This window comes from Balaenoptera borealis (genome assembly GCF_965194805.1).
Source record: "Balaenoptera borealis genome assembly, chromosome: 15".
NCBI lineage: Eukaryota > Metazoa > Chordata > Mammalia > Artiodactyla > Balaenopteridae > Balaenoptera > Balaenoptera borealis.
In genome coordinates this window covers 78,031,539-78,052,308 of record NC_138871.1, presented here as the reverse complement: position 1 = coordinate 78,052,308, position 20,770 = coordinate 78,031,539, and the positions used below count along the sequence as shown (strand labels likewise).

Below are 20,770 nucleotides of genomic sequence, written 5' to 3'. Positions count from 1 at the left end.
GCAAAGGGATTAACCCATTCTCAGACTCAGCCTGTGAATTATTGCCCACTTAGTAAATACAAAGAGGAGGGAAGAACCAAATCTCATTAAAAGAAACAAATCTGTATACATTTTTTAACCGGCAAATAGAAAGTAAAAACAGCAATGAAGAAAACAATTGGAAATAATCTAAATATATTTAGATGCATGGGAAAAAATCCAGATGAACTTTCTTCTGGCTATCTCATGCATCGTGGACAAGAAAGGGAATATGAAGGAATACAGTGGAAAAGATTACTTTCTGTGAGAAATCTTGGGGGCCATCTTAGAATTCTGCCTACAGCCATCATGTTTCAAACATCTCAATCTTTGAAGCCAAATTGGACTTTTTTCTGTGCCCTGAACAAGATAACTTTTCTCCTACCTCAGGGTCTTTGCATTTGCTATTTCTTCTGTTTGGATAAAGGATTTGCTTAGAAGTTACATCCACAATGAGATCATTCTAGTTAGAGAGGTCCCTTCTGCTTCCTCATGGAAATACCTTCTTTATCTTCCAAATACTTATTGCCACTTAAATACCATTCACTTACCTACTGGTTTATGTGTTTATTGTCTTTCACTGTGCCTCTTTCCCAATATAAGCTCCTTAAGAGAAAGGACTTTAGCTTTGAGCATAACACTTAGAGCCAGGTAACCTGACACACCTCCCACTACCCACTGTGCTCTGACTCCCTTGGGGTTCTAGAACAAACCTACCTTTCCACTTTACCTTGTCCAAGGGAATGACAGATAAATTGTAAGCTTAGGTACGTAAATACTGGCTCAAAGGAGAAGAAGCATGTACTTGGCTTATCAGTTATTCAATGTTAATTTCCAGATACCTTTACAGGTCCAGCAAAGCAAGTATGAAGCCATCAGAATTGCCTTCTTTTCTCTCAAGTCTCAGGATGTGCCTCATTCCAAACCGTAAGCTGGACACAGTGGATGTGGATGTAAGTCTCCAAATCTGTTAAGTTCATTAAGCCCTTCCTTCGGTACAATATTATTTTTAAAAATCCCTGACAGTTTGTTGTGACGGAAAAGAGTCCACCATGTGACACATATTGGGTACATGTGTGTAATAAACTTTGGGATTTTAGCATCTCTTGACAATTACATTTCTTGCTGTATCAGCTGTTTTAATACATTTTCTTCTTAGTTATTTGTGTTTTAATTGTATTTATGCCCAGCCATTAGCATATGGTATTAGGTTCCAAATTTTAAGTAAAACTTGTTTGTACCATTTATTGTGAGATGCTGTTTTCCCTCATTTCCTACTAAATTTCCCAATAATTGTATTGAACATTTATTGATGGAAGGGATGTATTAAGGTACTTTTAGCATTCCGAACCTAGGACCCTTGCTTAGACAATATCACACTCTAGTAGGTGGCGTGGTTTTGTGTGTCTAGATATAGATACAGATATAGATACCTAGATATGTGTATGCATTGTATATATATGTGAATATTTATATATATAATTCAGTGATGCCTTTTATTTAAGTTCAATTGATGAATAACCTCAGCTGTGCATATTTTCATGCACAGAATTAATCCTGTGATACAGCAGACATGTGATCTTGTGGAAAAATTTGAGCTGACTGAGCCCAGATCAAAGTAAATGAAAGTGGTATCTGTTTAGGAGTTTTAATGGTCAACCGGGAATTTCCTCTCTAGTTACTTCCTAGTAAACAGAGATTTCGCTGATGTGAAATGACAGGAATTGCAGGGTTTGGTCTGGCTTACCAGATTTTGCCAAGAGAGCCTACATCCCCTGGGCTTGAGACCAAAGTACATAATTAATTTTTTGCCCACGCCTGTGGGAGTCACGCAACTTGTCATAAAACAGGCTACCAGCATCCTTACACTTTGAGGATATTTGTTTCATGAAAGACAGAGGAAGAAGCTATTACTACAACTATGTTGATCTTCTTTCAGAGGAGGGAAAATTGAGCCTTAGGGTGAAAAGGAGAAGGTTCAGAAGGTATATCTGATGTGTCTGTGATAATTATGTTTACATGGGTAAGAGGTGTCAGAGTGACATTACTCATGAGGCTGATCTGAACAGAATGTTGCAAATCACTTTCAAGATTTTTTTTGGACTTCCCCATATTTTTGGAGGTTGGAGTCAGGATTACTGGCTTTGGTAATTAATCCTCCCCAGCCTGCATTCTTTGCTACTGAGCATAGCAGTGATTCAGGGGCCCAACCTGCTAAATCAAGATAATGCTTGACCTCTGGAAGCAGAAGCCTTTTCCTCATTTAGCCAGAGAAACTAAACCCAGGAGCACACTTGGTAAAATCAAAAGAATTCATATTTGAAGAGCTGTAGAGGGAACTTAGAATATCCATTTTGGGCATTTTGAGGGTATTTTAAGTATATAATATAAAAAATTATAAATTCAAAGGACAAAGTCAATTGAGTTCTATGTGTGAGTACAGACATAGGGCCCTTAAAGAGCTGTGATATTTTCAAGGGAACCATTGATTTCAACAAAAGTTTATCACAGCTGATCTGTCATGGCTGCTGTATTTGTAGGTTTATTTGCCTATTGTTCGTTTCACAAGAGCATTATATTAATATCACAGCTATGCATAAAGGAATTCCATTGATTTTGTTTGACCAGAGTTAATTTGTTTGAAATCATTCTGTCCAATAGACCATCATTATCTTTGTGTTACTTTGCAATTAGTCATAATGCCTTTAGACAACTTCTCTGACTCTAGTGAGATTGTATAGATAAAATTATCACTTTGCTTTTTGTCAAGAAAGGGAAATAGGATCACTTTTTCACGATGAAAACAATTAAGCTTTATAAGAAATTAACACCAGATTGGCCCCTTTTGAAAGAGTTAAGACAAAGGTGCTGAACTCTCTGGCATGGGCGCCAGAATCAGCACTTTAAAAAACATTTGAGTGAGTAAATGAAATTTCAATGGTGATTTTCTTATTCTTTTAAAAATAATTTTACCAGTCATTCAAACAGCTTAAACTTGAGATTTTTGAGACCAGAGAGAAGAAACATTCTGATCAATAGTACTATTGTATTTTTCTAGCTCCACAAACAAATATTAAAGCCTTAGTATTTCTTTGAGTTTAAAGATCAGTCTGACGTGGGATGAGCCAAGAAAGGGAGAAACATCTTTTGTTTTGAAAAACAAATGACACATTAGGTATTTTCTCTGTTCACTGCCACCCTGTGTCTGGTGCCACAGGGCAGTCTGAATTTGCTTTTATGGTGGCCCTTATCACTCTGTCCTATAAATGTGTCCTACAGTTGTATGTCTGTCTATTTCAGTAGATTGCACAATCTTTGAGAACAAGGTTTAAATGTATCACCTGACTTTATGTTCCTAAGGTCCACTTAGTGCCTAGAACATACTAGGAGCTCAAAAATAGGGAACTGAATGAATGATTAAAATACTAGAATTCTGAAAGCTTTTTGGAGGCTACTGCATCCCTTCAGTTCTTATGTGTACGTGTGTGTGTACGTCTCACCCAAGATGTTACTAGCCTCATCTAATTATGTTTTTTCCTGACTATGTTTAGTCTAAATTTAATTTTACACTCACACCCACACACAATCTCATATACCCACCAGACACATGCCTATCACAACAGCTATACACAATACTTATAATCTTTCACTTTTAGAGTTTAAAAGCAAAAAGAACAATCTCCGTATTTCTTTCATTCCCAGCAGCCAAACCTTTCTGTCATCAGACACCTGAACCCTCTGTCAGTGAAGTTGTAGGCCATCCTCAGATAGTTTGTTTTTTAAGATTCAACTTGAACAACAGTTGTACACATGGAAAGATATTGGTCCTTATCCTCAAATTCTTTGCTCAAACATCCTTTGCATGGCAGTTTCATCTTAGGGCAACTCTCAGAAGCCTGACCTCTATAGCCTAAAATTTGTGGAGACTCAGAGAAAGCGGGTGAAACTCATGAATCAAAACCAAAGCACAGTTTTCCTTTAGATCAACTTTTCAGTCTTGGCTCATTTTGACATCAAAAGCCCTAGATTCATTCAGTGGAGACAAAATGTGAGATGAGTGTACTTCCCTCTGTGCTACAGCACAACATGAACTTTAGAGGGATTTGCAAGTTGTTTAAGGTCTAAAGTATTTGTTCCCTGCTTTTCTAGTACACGTGTTTGAGGCTGAGAATCTTATCAGTAGATAAGAGCAGAGAGACTGCCATCCCACATTCCATGAACTCACTTCCAGATGGTTTAGAGACTAAAGGGTGAAAAACTCAAGCTCTTCAATCAAGCCAAACAGCCCACACCTTTATTGCCCCATTTGTTTAGCAGCCTGTCATGGGCCTCCTAACATCTCAGAATCAGCCATGGGGGCAGCTGTTTAATTAACTCCTCAAGGCTGCATTTTGGTGGGGGCAATTCATTTATTATGAAAAACAAATTGAAAGCCCCGAGGGTTTTTTGTTCTTTTTTGTCTTTAGTGGTTTCTGTTATCTGGAGCTTCTGGCTCAGTCCAAATAGCAAAGATGATGGGTTTTTTTTTAAAGGAGCCACTTGATCTTTTGTGTTGTTACTTTTTCTTTCTTTCCTTTTTATTTTCCTAAATCAGTCTGGCTATCTGACTTGAACGTGGAAAGATTTCTTTTCCTTGGTGCCAGGAAACGATGGCATTTTTCTGGAGTTTTTTTTGGTTTTAGTTGTAGAAATACCACAATTGCAATACTAACTTCTTATAACAGTGACAAGGTTATACGTTGCTCTATTTCAGGTTAAAATTTGGTTGTGAATAATTTTTGGCCAACTTGATTTCAATAAGAATTTGAGAACTTACTGCCGTATACCTCTATGCTAGGTGCTAAATAACATACAGAAAGAGAAAAGAAGACCCCTGGCCTTGAGAAATTTACAGTCCCACTTTCTGGGAAAATATATACTCATGTTTTTAATTATCTTTAATTTTTTATATGGTGATAATTTTTTATTTAAAAAAGATTTACAAGACATAGAATGTTTCCATATACCCTTTACCCAATTTCCTCTAATGCTAACATCTTACATAACTATGATATCAAAACATAAATTGACACTGTCACAATACTATTAACTATAGACTTACACACTTCCCCAGTTTTTCCACTAACATCCCTTTTCTGTTCCAGGATCCCATCAGGCTCCCACGCATTGCATTTAGATGTCGTGCCTCCTTGGTCTCCTCAAATCTGTGACAGTTTCTTGGTCCTTCTTGTCTTCCATGACCTTGATACATTTGAAGAGTAGTGGTCAGGTGTTTCATGAAATGTCCCTCTGTACTCATCCTTTTAGTGCCTACTGAGAATCAGCCTCTTTCAGAATGTTCCCTGGAGACAATGTGAAAGATTTAGAATCATACAGACTTAGAGTAAGACCCATAGGGTCTCCTCATTTTTAAAGTGTAGAAAATGAGTTCCAGAGAAGAAAACCAGGATTTGCTCAAAGTGAGACAGCTGACTGAGGTCAGATTAGAAGGATCCCAGGCCTCCTGACTTCCAAGGCAGTGTGGAATTATCCTCCATTCCTATTTGGAATCCTGGGGGAATTTAATTCGTGGGCAAGGCTGACGTCCAGGTGTACTCCCGTCATGCCCGGAGATGGGCTCCACATTCTTCCCTGCGTCCCCAGCACAGAGCCTGCTCAGCAAGCACTGTTGAACTGAATTAAATCATGCTCAAAATGTTAGGAATGGCTAAAGATGCTTCTCCAAGACATGAGGTAAAACTACATGGGAAAATAAAAACTGGGAGAGTGTGAGTGAGGTCAAGGAAAAAAAAAAGCCTGATTCCCTGTAGCAACCTAAGATGCTTGTAGCGGAGTCATGGTGTGGTTGTTGACAGGAGGCCTAAAGAAGCTCTTCAAATGGTGGGTAATGTTCCCCACCTGTGGCAAATAGTCTTCTTCACCCACAGTTCTGCAGGAAAGGACCTGTCTGTCCGTGATCTCAGAGCACTTCCTGCCCATCTTAATTCCTGAGGCCTGATGTCAGAGAACTTGGCAGTCACAAATTCTCTTTTACTGTATCTCAGTTGCCTCCCTGATTTCACACCCCATTTGCTGAGGTCCAGACAAGACCTAGTAAAGCACTATGATCCTCAAACCTCAGGATTTTAATACATGGAGTTAGTAATTGGGTCAAGTAGGCAATCCTTGGCCATCTAGAATCCTTGAAGAAAGTGCAACTCTGAATCATGGAGTGTTCTAGAAAGCAAGCTCATGCTTCATCATTAGTGATCAGAAATTTGCACTTGATTCTCACTTTTTTGTGTAGTCCTCTTGGATGTAGAAGGGCTTTTTCCTGGCATCCTCTGTTGGCATCATCCCAACGTGTGCCAGATGCAGAGTGGATTCACCTTATGCTTTGGAACAAATACAGAGTAAGCAGGGAAATGGCCTGGGAGTTGAGTCCTGGGTTCTAGTTCCAAGTATCCCATGATTATGTGATTTGAGAAAAGTGCTTGCACATCTGTAATTCAAAGATGCTCTTAGCTGTGCTAAAGTGGGTTAGTCAAATTTTTTGTTGCAAAACATTAAAAAAAAAGGTTGGAATAACCCAAGTGATGTATTTCACAGTATTAAAAAGTGAAGATTTTGCCATCAGTCAAACAAATCTGATTTCATATGCCAGCTCTGCCACTTACTAGCTGTGTTCCTGGGACAATATGATTAACTTTTCTGAGTCTTAATTTCTTCCTCTGTAAAGCAGAAGTAATAACTGTAACTCCCTCTGAAGCTATTGATGAGGATTAAATGAGTTATGGAGTGAAAATGCGTTGCACAGTGCCTGGTGCATTTGAAGGGTACTATTCATTATAAAGGCTCTTCTACCTGTAATGTTCTGTGGTTCTGAGACCCGAACCTAGAGGTCCCTCTGGAGCATTGTCACCATGGTCACCATCTTCTACAAGGTTAAGATAGTTTCTAAACCTGAGATGTCAGATGCTGACAGGACAGGGTGTCAACCCAACCTGGGAAGTAGGAGAAAGTCCATGAAGGTGGTCCCTGCCAAGCCATCAGAGCTTGAGAGTTTGTGGGAAGGTGACAGAACTTTCCTCTAGCTCTTACACAGGGTGGGAGACAGGGTTTCTGTTCTTGGTCCCCTCATTCTTTTCTTACCCCAACTGCACAAGGCTATTCTGGGTCTGTGTATTTTGGGAGCCATAATGAGGTGCTTCTCATATACCTTGCCATTTTCAGGCAGCTTTTACTAGCCGCCTGGACATGGGGACAACCTAGCAATTTAAGAGCTATAGTGGATGAGGCTGGAAATAGAGCAGCCCGAGCTGCAGCTTGGTGAGATGGGAGTGGGGGATTTGTGTTCTCCCCCTTAGTAAAAGAGGAAAGTTAAAATGGCTTACAATCACAGACAGAAATGTTCACAGAGGACGAGAAATCAAACGTTCTTGTGCCTGGAGAATACAAAAGAACGGATGATATCTTTAGTAGCAAAGACCCAACTTCAGCGGATGTGGAGTGGAACGATGGGCTTTCTTCATTTGCCAAAGCATCGGAGCCGTCCAAGTTGCCTAATCGTGATTCATTTCAAGCTCAAGTTCTACTGACATGGGAATAAATTCGAGGAAAGTAAAGCTGTCAGTCACATCAGCCTCTGAGGCAAAATGCTACCCATATAAATGTCTTCAAATTCCAACCGACCAATCATCCCTTCTTTTCCTACAGCACACAACACTCTAGAATTTCAAAGCCTGTCTTCCTGGACACGATTTTCCAAAGCTGGAGCACTTTCCATTTTTAGCTCTGAAGCTATGAAAGAATTCCATGGTGCAAATATTCCTGGACCTACAGTCTCGCACCCAAAAAGGATGTATTCTCTGACACCACAATGCAGAATCTTTGTAAAAATATAAGTACAGATTGATGTCTAATTCAAAGGACCCCACGTTTCCTCTTCTCTCATGGCTAGGGGAAAAAGGAGAAAAATGCTGCACGCATTAACATTTAATTCAAGTTTTCAAACACAAAATGTTGTCCCAGCTTCAAACTCAGGATGAAGGAAATGCTTGTCTCCAGGAGCTGACACTCCCCTGGTCATATTTCAGATACAATTAGCCTCCATTGATGGTGGTAGCTGATCTATCAAATGAGCAGCTAATCTTATCTGCGGTTCACAAATGGCTCAGATGGTAGCTGTGACTTTGATTACTGGAAGACTGGACCCCATCAGACGGCTTTGCTCCAAACAGTGGTCCTTTCAGCCTCCTGCTCCTGGAGATCAAAGCACTCTCCCCTCTCCCTATCTGCAGGGAAGCTCATTAGAGGGAGGCTGTCAGGGTTATAATCATGCAACAGTTTTACTTCTGGGTTATAACGCTTTCCCCTTCTTATCAGCCTGTGAGGTCCAAAGTGAGAAGGATAAAGGAGGTACCGATGACATATGATACATTTAATAGGCTCACTGGTGACTGCCGGGGCCCCAGCTCTCTGCCACTGCTGCTTCACTGACTGCTGAAGGACTCCTCCCCCCGCCTGCAGACCTGCAGAGATTGTACTTTATTCCTGGGGGTGGGGGGAATGAGGAGGTGGGCTCCATCATCCCCTAACAGTTGCTTTACTACAAGAACTGTAGAAGCACAGAATCGAATAAAATAGGAGTTTCTAAGTCCAAAGATCTGCCTTTAAATTTCATCTCTTTCACTCAGTAGTTGTGTGAACCTGGACATTTTGCTGTGATCTTCCGTTTCCCCTGTAAAATATGTAAATTAATACTTTTCGCATTGGACTTAATATGCAGAAAATTCCCCTCTCCCAGAAGCCTTCTCTTTATTACCTGAGTTCTTCCCTCCCTCTCCCTTCCCCATCCCCTACCTGAGTTAAAGCTCCTCCATTCTGAGTCACTTCTCCCTCTTCTGTCTTTCCATAGCCCCTGGGATTACCACAATACTGCACTTATCATGCCTGGTTTTCTGTTGACTTGCCTTTTTCTTCTCAGGAGACAGTGAACTTCTCAAGGCATAGGGGCTGAGGCTCTATGTATCAAAGGATGCCTCCACTAGACACATAGTTAATGCTAAATGAGTGTTTGTTGTTCACAATGAATAGTGTATACTAAAATGATGTGCAAAGCGCAATGGGAAGGGGTTGCATTTATTATTGGACATAGAACCTTTTAGAACTTCACGCGGACCCATGTAGATGACCTACTGTAGTGGTTCTAGGATGTGGCCCAAGAAGCTACATTTCTAACAAGTTCCCACTTTGAGACCCACAGATGTAATCCAATCTTCCTACTTATAGATGAGGAAACTGAGGCTCAGAAGTGGTTTGTGCAAGGTCACATAACCAGTGAGAGGCACTCAATGTGTTCTTATTTCTAAATAGTTTATCAAAGTAAACTCTATCTCGTATAGGGATCAGTGTGTGTGTGTGAGTGTGTGTTGAAATTTATAGGAAACAGGTCTTTTGTTTGTTGTTAATTTATGTCTAGCTTCTCACGACTTAAAACTTGGGTCTTTTAATTCTAAATCTCATGGTCATTTTAAAACATGGTCATTTCACAACATGCTGTTTTCATGTTAAGAAGCACTATAGTCCTCCTGTCAAAATACTGGCTCAGTTATTATCTTATTTGTCTCATATTCCTTTATATTCATTGATGCTTTCAGAAATGTCTGAGAAGAAATGCATAGGGGAACTCAGCTTACAGAAAACTCAGAGAGGGACTCTAAGTACCACAGGGCAGACCTAGTCTCCGGATCACTTACACCAGCAGCATCTAGGTCAGGCCTTTACCCATCATGCTGGTGGGAATGTGGAGCTCTTGCCAGCAGCTGTCATTACCCAGAAGAATGAGAAGCAACAACCGCTGTCTATGGGGGTGGGAGGTTTGGAGCTGGACAAGCCTAGGTTTAATTTTCACTTCCTCGTACCCTGAGGGAGTGAAATTGCCTACGGGATTCAACCTCTAGGAGACTCTTTTTGCTACTCTGTAAAGTAGGAAACATGTCTACTTCAGGGTTATTTTAAGAATTGGAAGAAGCAATGTTTAATCATCTTGCACTGTGTCTGAAACATACCTAGTACCTAGCCAGCATGAGGTCCCATTTTCTCTTTCTTTCTCTCTTCACCTCCTCCCCATCCCTCTCCCACTATCACCTAAAAACCCATACTGGCAGAACATGAGTGAAAAATGTAATCCAGCTGGAAAAATAAGCAAAATATATGTCTTTTTTTTCAACTTATGTCTTTCTGATTTACTTACTGTTCTTTCTGCAACATTAATTTAACTATGATTTTTTTTCTTGGAAATCCATTTAGAACTTTTAAGAAAGAAATTATTTGTAGTTAAAATGATGACCTTTCCATTAAATATAATTTGGGAGGCATTAGTACTAATTGTAACTGTAATGGAATTTATGTCTGACACATTATAGTTCAAGTGATGAAAGAAAGCCAGGCATTCTTCAGAAATCAGTGACAAGCTTATCAGAATATTAATCTCCTTCAGTTACTCTTTAAGAGAATAAATAACTAATCAGTCACTGACTGCTAATATAACATATAACCCTTTTGCTAAGATGGATGATAATTTAAGCTTCAACAGAATATATTTATTTAACTGACAGAAATCAAGACTCAGTTTTATTTGTTTTAAATGCAGTGAAAGCCAGGCTAGCTATAATGCTTGGAAAATGGAAAATTTTTGAGTAATTAGTAATTAATTCTTTAAATTAACCTTTGTTATAAATAATAAATTCCATACATTTCATATTAAGCATTGAGCATATATGTAAAACATTTGTTAATTATCCAGTCTTAGTAAGTGGTTTCTAAGAAACATCCTTAAGTCTGTGTTAGGTCCATTCTTACAGTACAATTATTTTAATTATCATATCTCATGGCATATAATTTTAGCTGCAGAAGTTCTGAGAAATTAGGCAAACGTTTGTTGGCCCAGACCAGAAATAGCTGTTATGATTCTGAGTAAATTTCAGGTATTAATCAACTCTGTTGTGATTACTTTTTTTCTCCTGTAGGGGAATAAGAGTACAAGGTCCCACTGAGAGAGGAGAACACTCGCCTGAATTCTGGTTAATTTGGTTTTTGTGGATTTTCTCCAATAGCAAGTGGAATCTCCATGGACTGTTACTTCATCATGGTTATGCTGAAGTCTAACTAACAGAGTAGGACTAGCTCTTCTCTTCCTGGGGGAGCATCAGGCCACAGAGAAGCTACGTGTGAGCATTAGTCATATCAAAAGAGGGGAGTTCCTATGTTTCTGTACAGAGGGATTTTTAGCCAGTGTAACACTCCAGCCCTCTCTACCCTTCACTCCTTTGGAGGAGGAGGGAGTTACCCAATGGGTGAGCTGGGAAAAGAAATTGAAGTCAGCATCACCTGTCTCTTTAGAAACCAGCCTGCCTGCAGAGGGAGTACCATCTGGTTTGCTCTCAGTTGTTTTGAGAGCAATCTTGGACCAGAAGGTTCTGCCCCTTCAGGGACTTAAAGAATTGTTGAACGCCGCCAATTACTGGAGAGTAAGTTTGTCGAAAATGGGGTAAAATATTCGCAAACCCATTGAGTCAAAAATCTAAAGTTATACTAAATATCTTGTGAATTAACTTAGGATGAAAGGGGGCATTTACTTACTTGTCGGGCCCTCTGTCAACCCCCAGCAGAGCGTGTGGGAATCCTGATTCTCCAGGACCTGAGGCAAGCAGCTCCATAGCCGTGCGTGGACACTCAAACCACTTCGGGCTCAGTAAAGGTTTGATAGAGGAAAGATTGAACAGAGGTCTGAAGACTTCTTGTGATTCTCCATTTCCTGATGTTTATTTGTCTAACAAGGCAATAATAGCTTCTGTGATTGAAATGCCTGTGATATTTCATGTCCTCTGTTCTTACCCACTCCCGTTTTCGATCCACACCTCCAACGTAGGTGTGTGTCTTCCCAGACTTCCATTTCTTGTTGATCAGGGCTGCCCTCAGAGATGGAGTGAGCGTTTAATATAATGTGAACAAGAGAACAGGACAGCCTGGTCTGTTACTGAGCTCTCCTGAGACCAGAAGGAAGATGATATGGATGTCTCTGTGGAGACACCAGCCATAGTTGTCATTTGGGTGTGTGCTTCTTGCTGCCTCCAAGTATAGATGGGCCTTGATGTTTCTTCTGAAAAATTGTCTTCTTAGGAATGTAACTGGGCCAACAAATGCAAGGGTGGCTCTGACTCATGCTTTCGTCTGAGACAGAAGCAGCCGGTGAAAGTCCCAAGTAAAGGATGCTGGAAACATTTAAACAAAGGAGGAAGACACCTGCTCCAGTGAGGAAGCTCTGGCTGCTAAACAATTTCAATTCACCCACCCTCGAGGCGGCGAGCTCCTCTCTGAGTCTGACAGTGGTTTTCACGACTCCGTGGTTCCACAGATAGACGTTTACCCAGAGAAAAGGAGCTCAGAAATTATCGTTTCTTTGAGTTGTGGTTTACTGAGGGTTTCCCTGCCTGTGTTTTCATGGTTAGTGACAAGACTGGGGAAACCTGTTCATGACTCAGAAATCTGTCTGAACTTTTAGCTCGGAGATGAAGGAAATAGTTATTCATTTAATCCTATTCACTTATTCATCTATTCATACACTCATTCATTCATCAGTTATGTTGGAAATGCTTATTCTGTATCACTCTATCTTAGCCAGGCGGTGAGGGGAGGATACAGAGATAAATAAGACGTGATTCCCAGGGAGCTCACAGGCTGGTGGAGGAAACAGACAAGGATACACGAAATCATAATGAAGTGCAACATGTTCTGTGACACTGGGAGTACAGAAGAGGCTCACAAAGCTTTCTGTCCTAGAGAATCAGTGAAGGCTTCTCAGAGGAGGTGGTGTAGGAAGTGGACCTGAGGAACTAAACTGAGGGAACCAGATCCTTCTGCAGCCCCTGGGGCTGTCAAGGGTAGGAGAAATGTCAGTGGAGTCCTGTTTGTTAGGTATCTGGTAGGGCTTCATCTTGCATGTTTTTAAGATGATTATTTCTTTAAGGGGCCATCATGCATCTTGAGTCAGCTGCCTATTGGTGGCATCCCAGTTTATATCAGACACTGTGCTTGGCAGTTTTATACGTTACAGTACTTTGATTTCTTACAGCAACCCTGTAAGTTGAAGACCATTATTCAAATTTTCATAAAAGAACTGGAAGGTCAGGGTGGATAAATAATTCACCCCAATGTGAATACACCCAGGGCCAGGATGTAAAATCAGGGCTTCCCAACTTCAATGTCTGGGCTCTTTCCAGTACCCGTGCTACGTCTCCCCAAGGAGCAGAAAGCGAGCAGGAACAGAAAGCCCGTGAGCAAGGAAGTGCTGCCTGCTGGAGCCCAGCTGGCGCTCCCACTCTCAGGCTGGCAGCGCTCCATGGGGAGCGAGGTCTCTTATCTCCAGAACTCTGTTGACACCTGCTTATCTATAGATTCACTAGCCCCTTTCCCTGCAGCCCCACCCCTACCAATTTTATTTTTAATTTTAACTATTTGTTCCACACCAATGGAACATATTGCCAAAAATCATGGCCCCCAGGAAGCTATACTCCTCTGCCTCTAACATGCCAAAGGATCTTGATGTCTCCCTCCTATGAAGCACTTTTCAAAATATTTGGGAAAGCATAGCTCTATTCTCCTCACTCACCTCTTTCCCCACATTTGCCACACTTAACCATCTTTTAGAGACAGTGCAGCGGGCCACTGAGAGTGGGGACCAGACAGCTGAGAAGTTTGCTTCCCTGGTTGTTTCTTTGAGTTTCAGATGAAGCTATGTTTAATTGGCCTCCTGATTCTAAAAGATGGAGTGGATATTGTTTGTGGCTCATTTTCTCCACGCAGTTTTAACAAAGTATGCCTTCAGAGATATCACATAACTGAAAGACAGAATTAAGCCAGAATGGCAGAACTCTGGCAGCAAGTCACCCTATCCTGGTGTTTTTCATTGAAAAAGCATATAGGATTACCTTATTGTTCCAGATATTAGCTTTCCATACCCAGCGTATACATATTTAAACAGCATAACAAATGGGCTACATTACAAAGCACCTATATGTCACCAAGGCCCAGAAAGCCTGTTTTGTGCCAAGGCCTAGAGACATCCTTCCAAGTTTCCTTCCCAGCGTAGAGGCAGATTGTCTCAGTGCTTGGGGTGGGCCAGCCAGCCTGAATTTAATAGCAAACATTCTTGAGTTTTTTCAGATCCCTTGTGTAAAACAACTTTCATTTGAATGTGACATCTGCCTGCAAAGGAGCAAATCCCCAGCACCACCATCATGTCATGCCCCAAGCCAGAGAGGCTCTATTTAGGGTTTTCTTCCAAATGCCAGGGCTCAAGCTCCAGACCATACCCTTGCTTGTTCTGGAGAATGTTATCAACCTCATGGTTCAGGGTTAAGGGTTGGGGTGGGGTATTGTTAGTGTTTTCATCACTAGCAGAAATGTACAGTCTGACAATTACCATGCCCACAGATCAAAGGCAGAGGGAGGCGTTATCTTCTGCCAGCTGCGCTGCCACTCCAAGCACATTTCTGGTGGGCTGACCCCAAGGTGAGCTGGGGTGGGAAAGAGTTCTCCAGTGGATGGCTGTCTGGGTGTGAGCTCTTGCAGGGTGGCATTCTAAGAGCAAAGGCTCTATCTCTTCCTTTTGGGTAGCCCCAGTACGGGTTTGGGTAGCCTTAAAAGCATTGAATACTTTGAAACTGGTTTCTGATTGACAATGGAAAGAAACATCAGTTTATAGAAAGATTATCCCGGTGGAAGTAAGATGCTCTGAATTATTATCCTAAGTTTGCCACCGGTCTGCTTTTTGACTCGGCATGAGACCCAAGCTCCAGTCACACAGAGCACCGCCCCTCCCAATTCTGATTACACATGATGCCCTCGTGGATGGGGATATTTTTTTCTGTCTTCCCTGCAGGACAAACTGAAACTTTGTCCCCAAGGCTCAGTTTATATGTGCCTCCTTTCTGAGGCAGTGAGCGTTTTCTTACTCCCTTAAAAGAGTAACCCCTCCCTTCCTCCGTGCTCCCACTGTTACACATTTCTGTTGGAGTGTTCACCTCCAGGGATTGTTTATGTGTCACTGCTAGATGTGAGCACCTCAAGGGCCACCTAGTCACTCCGTTCACCAGGTGACTATTATGACAGGCATCGCTGAATAGATGTTGGATGAATGAATGAATGCAGGAGAGAACAGGTAGATGAAGGGGATAAAAAATGCTCTGCATCTTTGGAGGGGAAATCATTTCCTTTGGCTACAGGGCTATTTCTGCAGGAGGAAATGTCTCCTGGTCTTCTGTCTGCCCCCATTCTTTCCATCATGTATACAGTTGGAGGAAGAAATCTGCTCTTTTCATTGTTAAGTTTCCTTCCCTCTCAGATTTATATGTTCTCCAGTCAGTGCTTGTGGTTCAAGCCCTGTTCACCTCAACCTTTGTTAGAGCATGAAATTTCTTACTAGTAAGTGCTCTGTTCCCTCTCAACTCATGATGCCTGCCAGCTTCTGACAATCTGTACTAAGCCCTTTCGTTCCTTTCTCTACAGATGCAGCTCTTAACTCCCCTAGATCTGTGCAGCTCCGCCACCCCTCCCTCTCAGTCTTGGCCGTTTGTACTTTCTAGACTAAAAAGCCTGAGCCAGAGGTTGAGCTAGTCCTTTAGTTTTGGCGCCATGTTGTTGTAGCTGGTGGTCTCCACTATGGCCTGAGGAACCTTGTGCGCTATGCCAACTGACCAGACCAGGTTGACTGGCCCCTGGGGGCTCTGGCCCAGGGAACCAGATGGTACCATCCAAGAGTTTATCGACTTTTACCAGTGGGAGATGGAAGGCAGAAGAAAGTCATTAGAAAAATTATTCTCCCTTCCTCCGCAACCCCATGTATTGTTCTGAGAAGAGGCAGTTCATGTGGTCTTTCTCAGAATAATGTGAGAAAAAGAACAACCAACCATGTTTGTCACGAAGCTGTGGCCGCATGGACAGTGCACCCCTCATCTTTTGTTTCTCCCCCGACTTTCCATTTTACTTCTGTCCTGGTTCTCTGTGTTGCACTCCCAAGTGTTAGCAGGTAAGCTTTTGCCCAAGTCTCTGTTTTTGATGAAACCTGGGCTAAGCCACCTCCCTTGCCGACCCAGGTTAGACTGACCCCCTTTGTGCTCTCAGAATACCGTGGGCACATCTCTCTCGCTTTCCACACAGTATCGCGATCATATATTTATATGTGTCCTTCTCCTTCTGGATTACATACCTCTTGAAGGCAGAGACCACTGTGTACTTATCTTTGAATCTCTGGCCCCTAGCACAGTGCCTGGCATAAATTAGAAATCTGAAAATAGTAAATATTTGCTGGATAACTGACTAAGGAAGAGATCTAGATTTCCTCTGATCAGAAAGAGATTCCAACAGACCTACAAAATATTTTCAATGGTTTGCTGTTTCAGTGTGTGGTCTCTTTTGGCTACGCCCAAATTGAGTCAGAGATTATGCTAGCAATTGCATCACACTACACGATTATAATTATATCCAATAATTATGATAATAATTACTACAATGTGCTTGGCACCTGTATGTTACCAGGCTATTTGATAGTTCACATATATCATCTCATTATTGCAGCACACATATTAGGTTGTTATTATATACTTTGGGCTTTTTGGAAATGTAGCTGGACCACTGGCCTTGACTGAAGACATTCTTGAGCATATATTAAAGGTTGTTGTAATTAGTTTTTCAAAGGGGGTTTTCCTTAGTGGTTAACACTGCATCTACCAACATTTACCAATCAGCACATAAATGTCCAAGGGCAGGACAGCTTTAAAAAAACCTCACTTCATCCTTAATTAACATTAATGGGACTTTATACCCCAACTCCCTTACTCCACTTTTTGTCCATATAAGTGGGCAGGTTATATTGTGACGTATGCTCAGGACCATAGAACTAGTCACCTCACTCACCCTGTTTCTCCCTGTTTCCACTGAGGTTATGGAAGTTAGCAAGATATAACAGAGGGGTCTATTACCAGGGCACAGTGAAAAATTTGGGATTCAAAGTTGGTTTTAACCTGTTGCAGAAACCCTTAGAAATCGTACAAATATTTTGCATGTATATTTCAAAGGTGCAATTTTCTATAGTGAGGCTTATATCAAATTCTCAAATGAGTTAAGAATCACTGTTTCTAGTTCTATGTGAACCTCCAGTTTGGGATAGGCTATCAAGAGTGGGGCAGAGCTCTCTGCCTCAGAGGTCACTGCTGGTCAGTTGAATTCTGAATGACCAGGGGCCCCAGGATAAACTTGCCTAATCACACTCCCTTTAGGCACCTGAGTTGAAGCTTAGGCATGAAGGAGATCACGGTATTTGCTTTTCTCTCTTAAAAGCTGTGAGGTTCTATAGGACCTAACCTTTACTCTTAGCTTGTCCTCCCTGTAGTGTGGCTCTGTTGTCAGAATTTCATATTATGATGTAACCCAGCACAACTTGTCCAAAACAATATTAGATTTATTCCATTTGTTAAAAGGAAGATATCACTAGTATGTGGCCCTTTTGGCAAAATCTCAACTCCTAGTTCTAGGCATGGGTTCAATCACCTGTTGCTAAGATACTGCAAAAAATATTATCTGTTTTTAAATGTTTCTTTTTAATTGAATAAACTGTTGCTTTGAAAAATCAGTGCAAAGGTTAAATAGGTCTTTGAAATCATATATCTTTAAACTAGCAGAGATATTTCTGAACATTTTAAATGGAACAGCTGCTGTCTCAGTGGATTTCCTTGATGGAGTTTTAAAATTGCATATAAAGGAGCGCTCACAGCACAACTGAATTAGGGAAATAGAGAAAGAGACTCAATCATATCAGTACATACTGAAAACGTTGGCCACAGTCATTGATTCTACATCATAGGCATGAGGGAAAATGCAGACAGAGGTCTACAATCCTGATTAGCAGCCCCATTAGCCAAATTCAGAGATTTGGGGTTTTCAGAATGGTGATACAGAGCATATACCCCCAGAAGGGTCTGGGCCAACACTACATAATCAAACTCACTAATATTTGTGTGACAGAACATTTTAGTATTTACACTAAGTTCTCACATCAATTCACATTCAGCTCTGTGGTCAAGTGAATTTGCTCAAACTTGCGAAAGCACTTGGGTTTGAAGAGCATCTTTGATTTTTTTGTATTACAAATAAGTGATTGTGAACCGTTAAAACTGAGAGAAACTCCAAGATATACATGATTCAGAATAGATTCAGGATCAACTTAGACCCCAAATGGCCCCAGCTCTAACAAGGTTGGGAGCCAGAAGTCCAAGTGGGTGGAGAAGGCTGGAAGGAATGGATTGAACACCAGCATCTCTGGTCATCATGGTTACCGTTGTCTCTACCTTTAGAAGAGACACCATTTGCTTCTTCACATGGCCAATGCCTACCTGTTCTGCAAGATTTAACATTAGTTAACTTCTGTGCCAGGCCCCAGGCTGACCTAAGTGCCTCCACAGTTATCCCATACCTATGTCAGTACAGTTAGCATTTTTCATAAAAGTGTTTGTTTTATTTGTGCACTTTCCTCTTCCATGTGGCTATGAGCTTCTTGAGTGAAAAGTCCATTTCTCTTCTATCATATTACCTCTCAGTGTTTAGCACAGTGTTTGGGACATGGCTTATGCTCAGTAAAAAGGTAATAAACTGTGGGTGGAATGCCAAGGCAGGCAAAATTATGGAATCCAGGCAGTCAGGGAATGAGAAGAAGCAGCACTTGTGAACAAAAAAACCTCTGAAGTGGCATAAGTAAAGATGAGTATAGTGTCCTAGAGGTTTTAGAAGTGTTATGAGATAGTAAATGTAGATCCTCTAAGTTATTCTGTCGTTGATAATATGAGCTGTCATTTCTTCTGCCTCTGAGGATATGGCAAGAGGAAGCAGAATTACTTTAACCAAATGGAAGAAGTTTTCCTTATGGTGAGGTTGGGTGGGTAGTGCGATGGCTTTAGAAGAGCACTTTTGACAATAGACTCTGAGCATATATGACCTTTCACATCTAAAGTGTGGAGTAACCAGGGAAAGATGAGGTAAATCAGCTTGTCATGGTGCCTAAAATGCGATCACTTTTGTTTGTAGTTTCTTGCTGCACTCCCCACTCTGTGGAGTAAGCTGGACTGTCTCACACAGGAGTCACGTTGTCATGATGACCTCAGGATTTTAAGCAGAATCCACAGAAGTCAACTCTGATGGAGTGGATTAAGCACTGGTCCAGGAAACAGAAGTCCATCCAAATCCTAGGTCTGAGATTTACTGTGCCCTTAGGAAATTAGTTACCATCGCTTTGCCTTTGGTTCTTCTTCTCTAAAACGGAGATGACACCAACCTTAAAGAGCTCTTTTAAGTACTGAATGAAAAATATGAGTGAAAGCATCTGTCAGATAATATGCACTCAAATATGTGTGGATGCTTTAGAACTTTTGTTACCAGGGTAGTCAATATAATAAGAGATTTTAAAAATCATCCTATTATACACTTGGTTTTTAATGTTATTGTAGGGAAATAAATTACTTATGTTTTCTTTTCGGTTTTATTGAGATATAATTGACACACAGCACTGTATAAATTTAAGGTACGTGCATAATGATTTGATCCACATCCATCATGAAATGATGACCACTATAAGTTTAGTGAGCATCCATCATCTCACAGAGTTAACAAATAAAAGAAAAATAAAACATTTTTTTCCTTGTGATGAGAATTCTTGGGATTTACTCTCTTAACATATATATATATAACATGCAGCAGTGTTAATTATATTTATCATGTTGTACATTACATCTCTGGTACTCATTTATCTTACAACTGGAAATTTGTATCTTTCGACTACCTTTATCCAATTCCCCCTCCTCTCACCCCCTGCCTCTGGTAACCACAAACCTGATCTCTTCTTCTATGTTTTATTGTTTGTTTGTTGTTGAACTGTAATTGACCTTCAATACTATGTTAGTTTCTAGATATTTCTATATATAACAAAATGATCACCATGATAAGTCTAGTTACCATCTATCACCATACAAAGATACTACATTATTATTATTTTTTTTTAATTAATTTATTTGGCTGCATTGGGTCTTTGTTGCTGCATGCAGGCTTTCTCTGGTTGCGGCGAGTGGGGTCTACTCTTGGTTGCGGTGCACAGGCTTCTCATTGTGGTGGCTTCTCTTGCTGTGGAGCACAGGCTCTAGGCATGCGGGCTTCAGTATTTGTGGCACGTGGGCTCAGTAGTTGTGGCGCACAGGCTCAGTAGTTGTGGCACACGGGCTTAGTTGCTCCGCGGCATGTGGAATCTTCCCAGACCAGGGCTCGAACCCGTGTCCCCTGCATTGGCAGGTGGATTCTTAACCACTGCGCCACCAGGGAAGTCCTACATTCCCCATGCTGTGCATTTCATACTTGTGACTCACTTATTTTGTAACTGAAAATTTGTATCTCTTAATATCCTTCACCTATTCCTCTCCTCCCTACACTCCCTTTCTTCTGGCAACCACCAGTTTATTCTCTGTATCTATGACTCTGTGTCTGTTTTGTTATGTTTGTTCATTTGTTTTGTTTTTTGGATTCCACATGTAAGTGGAATCATACTGTATTTGTCCTTCTCTGTCTGACCTATTTCACTTAGCATAATATTCTTTAAGTCCATGTTGTTTCATATTGTTGCAAATGGCAAAATTTCATTCCTTTTTATGGCTGAGTAATATTCCATTGTATT

The 20,770-nt window shown here is 41.0% G+C and overlaps 1 long non-coding RNA gene across 1 annotated transcript in view; it reads left to right on the top strand.

Moving 5' to 3' along the window:
- Positions 1-20,770, top strand: part of LOC309611705 — a 397,191-nt gene that overhangs the window by 235,532 nt on the left and 140,889 nt on the right. The window contains exon 2 of the long non-coding RNA XR_014234688.1: positions 869-971. This is a non-coding gene — a long non-coding RNA (uncharacterized lncRNA). The remainder of the gene's footprint in view (positions 1-868; positions 972-20,770) is intronic.